Below are 6,069 nucleotides of genomic sequence, written 5' to 3'. Positions count from 1 at the left end.
GAAGTGCGAAACAAGCGGGATTATGTTTTTCAATTAAATTTTTGATATCTGGAAAATTAACATAAAACCCACGTCAATTCCACGATATGAGTTTATCGGCCATTATTTTTTATTTTTAATGTTTTTGGGTTCAGGTTTTCTGGAGTTTCCATCCCTTTTTCTATTTGCATTTGAGAGTTTTGAGAAGCATCTGAGCAATTCTCGTCGTCTGTAATCATCGTATCAGATGAAAGCTGGTCCTGTTGGCTGTTTGGTAGTTTTTTCCGGTTTTTATTAAAACGATTTTGTCTGCTTTTAGATACATATTTAGGTTTACTTACCAATGGGGATTGAGTTAATTTTTTGTGAAGAACATTGACCATTTGTGGGGTTATTTTTAGGTATTGACTGTTTTTAATAGTATTTTGAGATAACTGATCAGAAGTTGATGGGGTTGAGACTTTGGATTGCTGAGAAAGCTGTACAGTTTTTGATTTTAACGTATTGGATGTCTGAGAAGGAGTTGTTGTCAGAGCTTTTGAACATTTGGGTGATATGGTAAGTTTTGTATTTCGAAGTTCACATTCACCATTGTCAGTCTGTATACCTATGGATTTAGTTGTTTTTGAAGTTTTTACCACTGAAGCATAAGAAACATTAAGTCTAGGTTGTGAGCTTAAAATTTTACTTTTGGCTTCAAAATATGACAAGTTTTGCATTACTTTAATATTTAATATTTGTTTTTCTTGTTTCCATTTAGGACATTGGCGAGAATTTGCAGAGTGAGATTCGGAACAGTTAGTACATTTTTCTGGCTGATTACAGGTTTTAAAAGTGTGACCGGTTTCGCTGCAGCGAGAACAAGTCTCTTTTCCTCTACAATTGTTGGTGGATTGTAAGGGCGAACTTTACAGTTTCGGTACCCTGCCTTAATATCATGAGGTAGTATAGAAGTGTTGAATGTTAAGATTATGTGTTGAGTGGTAATTATATCTGGACCTTTTTTTATGGTTATATGCCGTGCATCTCTAACTCCTTGACTGGAGAGACCTTCGATTATTTCAGAAATTGGGAGTGATTGTAATGTCTTATCAGAAATGACTCCTTTGGATATATTTAGAGTGTTGTTGGAGATTACTGTGATTTTAACGTTTCCGAGTTGAGTTAATTTCAAAAGTGAAGCAGTTTGTTTGTTGGAATTTGTTTCGATTAATAAATCTCCGGATGGCATCTGTTTGACATTTTTAGGATTACCAATGTTTGTTTCCAGTGATTTTTGAACTAAAAATGGTGACATAGATGATAGTTTCCTTTCTGTAGAGCTTAGTATCAAAAATTTTGCTGTAGTTGGGTCATAATTTAAGCATTTAGCAAGATTGAAGCTGGGTGAGGAGTTTGTTCCGCTTTTGTTTCGGTGTGCAGAACTGAACACCATCTCTTCATTTTCAGCCATAGAAAAAATAATCAACTTCCGCCATCAACTGCACCACCCACCACGGAGTCCAACTTAGGGGATGCAAGTATCAAAAAGAAATGCATTACTTAACACCAGTGCTGGTCAATAGCTATACGCCCGAAAGTCACCCCTGAAGCAGCCTCCACCCTTAACGAGGTGCCCAGTAAGTGACCCCGGGCTTGACCCTAGCCAACAGATGAAGTTTGTGACTAGCCGATTGATGCATACGGGCCACTATGCACCTCCCGTTTACCTGAAGCAGGGGCCAAAGCAGTGTGTTGGGGTACTAAGATGCCCCTCAACTACCAGGATCCCCTTTTCCAGGGACACGGGTCTCCACGCACGGCGAACACGCGGGTGGTTTTCTTCCCATCAGAGTTCGATATAAAACCGAAACAAAGACGAAAAGCCCTTTACCAGTCAACTTGGCAACCACGACAAGAATGAAAATTTAATAAATAACTATAATACGAATGAAGAAGTGAAACACAATTAATAAATATACATTTATATATATAAACGCAACAAAATAATGCATTATCAAAAGTATAAATATTTGCTCACTAGGTCAATGTAATAAATAATGAAAGTCAGAAACTCAAAACAGGACCGTCGCAGGAGAGAAATAGAAAAATGCTCAGGTCCAGCTCGGGGCCCCGGGTGCGCCGTGCCCGTCACACAAGAGTGTGCCCCTGGGGGCGCCGTTGGATATAATTCAGCATTAATTTGCATTATATATATATATATATAGTAAATTTTAAATAAAGCAAAAATGGGGAGAACTCTTGTGAGAATTACAGAAGCAAAAAGAGACCGTATGTTGCCATAAAGAGAAACAAGCATCTGGCCAAAATTTTGGATGGTTTAAAGATCAAATACGTGGATCTGGAAGTATTGGGCTGCCCTCGATTTGAACTTTTGAAGGGGTACGAGACTGTAACATGCGGAAAGCACAATAAAAACTTTTGATGTGGCTAAGCTATGGTGGTGGCCTATAAGGAGTGGATTGAAGAAAAATGTTAATGGTTTAATCCCTTTTTTTCCTTAAAAAGAGGGTAAAAAAAATGGTTGGTTGGTTAGTTAAAGTTTAATGGCACAAGAGCCAGAAGTGGCTATACTGCGCCAGTCACTAGGTAAAAGAATTGCACTTTTACTTATATTAGTGAATACAGTCCTATTGTTTTGATTAAATTGTGATGTATAGGGTCACTAAGTAGGGATCAAAGATTGGGATAAAATCTGCCGAAAAGTTTCTTTCTCAAATATTTGAATCGTCTGCAGTTAGTTAATATGTGTTTAATTGAAACGTCAACTTGACATAGAGTACAGCTGGGTGCAGGTTCGGCTACCAGTAAATGCATATGCGTAAAACGAGTATGCCCGATACGTAGTCTATTTATTAAAGTCTGGGTTTTGCGATCAACAGTTAATGTCTTACAATTATCAAGATTAGGATAAATTTCATTTAATTTATTATTATTTTGTCTATTCCAATGATTTTCCCAGGCTTGATGAACTGAAGATTTACAAATGTGTTTGAGGTCCAAACATGTCAAGAGATTACTGCTTAAGTTTTGAGTAGTTTTAGCTATGATATCAGCACGGTCATTTCCAAGAATGCCGACGTGTGAGGGTATCCAACAAAAATATATGTTGAACCCTCGGACTTGCAATTGCATAAAGTGGTGTAAAAAAATGGGGAAACCTCCTATTGCGCAGTGCCGTTAACGACATATTTGAGTGCCGTGAACTTGCATTTACGTTCCCTGGACGTTACACAAAGTACGGTTCGTACCAATTTAAACTGTCCAGTCTGCCAAAGTCAAATTACGAGGAAAACATGGCTCAATGTGTCTTTGACAGAATACATGGACTGTCAGCACTTGGTGGACATATGCATTCCGTGATGGAGAGCTTTGTCATCTCGGAACTTTGCGAGAATCACAGAAGCAAAAAGAGACCGTATGTTGCCATAAAGGGAAACAAGCATCTGGCCAAAATTTTGGATGGTTTAAAGATCAAATATGTGGATCTGGAAGTATTGGGCTGTCCTCGATTTGAACTTTTGAAGGGGTACGAGACTGTAACATGCGGAAAGCACAACCAAAACTTTCGATGTGGCTAAGCTATGGTTTCGGCGTATAAGGAGTGGATTGAAGAAAAATGTTAATGGTTTAATCCCTTTTTTTCCTTAAAAAGAGGGTAAAAATATGGGGAAACCTCCTATTGCGCAGTGGCGTTAACGGCATATTTGAGTGCCGTGAACTTGCATTTACGTTCCCTGGACGTTACACAAAGTACGGTTCGTACCAATTTAAACTGTCCAGTCTGCCAAAGTCAAATTACGAGGAAAACATGGCTCAATGCGTCTTTGACAAAATACATCGACTGTCAGCACTTGGTGGACATATGCATTCCATGATGGAGGGCTTTGTCATCTCGGAACTTTGCGAGAATTACATAAGGCAGGAAATAAGGAACATCCTCGCATTCATTTTGGCATCATGATAACCATCATAATATTATAACTTCAATGAAGGGATTATACGGATCTGACAATTATTGTCATGAACGCGATAAGCTTATCAAAAGGAATATTGACCACCGATGTGTCTTAAAATGTGCTATCTGCTACTCCAGTGATTATAGTATTGGGGAGAAAATTCGCTGCACTGCATGCGACAGTTTTTGTCAATCCAAAGCATGTTTTGATTGGCATAGGGCCTGTGCTGGAGAACAACAGTTTTCAAGCTGCGACCAGCTCTATCAGTGTCGAGATTGCTGCAAGTTGATAAGAACAAGGGAGTGTCTTAAAGGGCAGCATCGATGTGGTACTTCTAAGTGTCCATCATGTAAGAAGTTTAAAGTGATGTCTGAACATCGATGTTTTCTGAGCAGATTGTCATCGATACAGTCGAATCAAAAGTTCATCTTTTTTGATCTGGAAACAGATCAGAGTACAAATGAGCATATAGTTAACTTTCCCGTTGCGCAGTATTTGGATGGGCGAGAGTTTGTCTTAAGGGATATCAGGCATTGAACCTTCTTTGTAGTTTGTTTTTTAACCGTCTCATAATGGATATACTGCTATTGCACACAATATGAGAGGTTTCGATGGGCAGTTTCTTTTATCACGGATGTTAAAGCAGAGCATGACCCCATAAATTATTCCGAACGGATCCAAGATAATCTCTATACACCACACTGCTCTAAACATCAGGGTTACCGATTCTAAATTTCTTGCCCATGCCACTTTCCAAATTTCCCAAGACCTTCAATTTCAGAGAGCTGCCTCTCATCTCTTCAATATTCCTGCCAAGCAAGAATATATCGGAGCACTACCTGATGCTAAATACTACTCCCCAGATAGTATGTGCACCCAAGATCGCGTTGCTTTTTTTAATTGGTAGGATATAATATTTACACTCAGTCAGATGCACATATTTGAAGCTTTTGAAATTTCAATTTTTATTTACTCAGCGAATAATTAATTCCTGATTAATTTGCAAGTGTGAAGAATAATAGGAATGTTAAAAATATTTTTTGATATCAGTTAAAAGTCTGAAGAAAAATCAAAATAAATTTGTATCTATACACACTGTATCTGTATACAAGAAAAATCATTTGTATCTGTACACAAGAAAAATCAAAATAAATTTGTATCTATACATGATAGTTTGTATAATATGATCTTTTTGTTAATATCATATTCACTCTATCACATAAATTGTTATAATATAGGATTATATTTTACGAAAATACCAAATTGTCACCTTGTTATTTGTATTGTTATAGATGTTTGGTTATGAAACATGAAAACTTTTTTTTTATTTCTTGTAAATAAATGCATAAGTTTTGTAGATAAATTGTGTGCTTTATTTAATTATCTTTTTAAAAGCATGTTTGCCTTTTGCAGAAATAATATCATGCGAGAGAAGCAAAGATGACCCATGTGATTTCAAAAAAGAAATGTTAAACTATTGCAGGTATGTTTGCATTTTTTACTCTTTTTCTTATTATTTTTACGTAATATTTAAAAAAAAAATACATAATTTCTTTTTCTCAAAAAAAAAAAATTTTTTTTTAGATCTGATGTGGAAATTCATCGGCGATGCTGTGTAGACTTTCGGGATAAATTTATCCAGATTGCTGACATTGACCCTTTTACGTATACAACCATTGCTGTTACAGATGTTTGGTTATGAAACATGAAAACTTTTTTTTTATTTCTTGTAAATAAATGCATAAGTTTTGTAGATAAATTGTGTGCTTTATTTAATTTTAATTATCTTTTTAAAAGCATGTTTGCCTTTTGCAGAAATAATATCATGCGAGAGAAGGAAAGATGACCCATTTGATTTCAAAAAAGAAATGTTAAACTATTGCAGGTATGTTTGCATTTTTTACTCTTTTTCTTATTATTTTTACGTAATATTTAAAAAAAAAATACATAACTTCTTTTTCTCAAAAAAAATTTTTTTTTTTTTCAGATCTGATGTGGAAATTCTTCGGCGATGCTGTGTAGACTTTCGGGATAAATTTATCCAGATTGCTGACACAACCATTGCTGTTATAGATGTTTGGTTATGAAACATGAAAACTTTTTTTTTAGTTCTTGTAAATAAATGCATAAG

The sequence above is a fragment of the Parasteatoda tepidariorum genome, chromosome 10 (genome assembly GCF_982258835.1).
Source record: "Parasteatoda tepidariorum strain Cologne lab strain chromosome 10, Ptep-v5.0, whole genome shotgun sequence".
NCBI lineage: Eukaryota > Metazoa > Arthropoda > Arachnida > Araneae > Theridiidae > Parasteatoda > Parasteatoda tepidariorum.
This window is presented reverse-complemented; position numbering follows the sequence as displayed.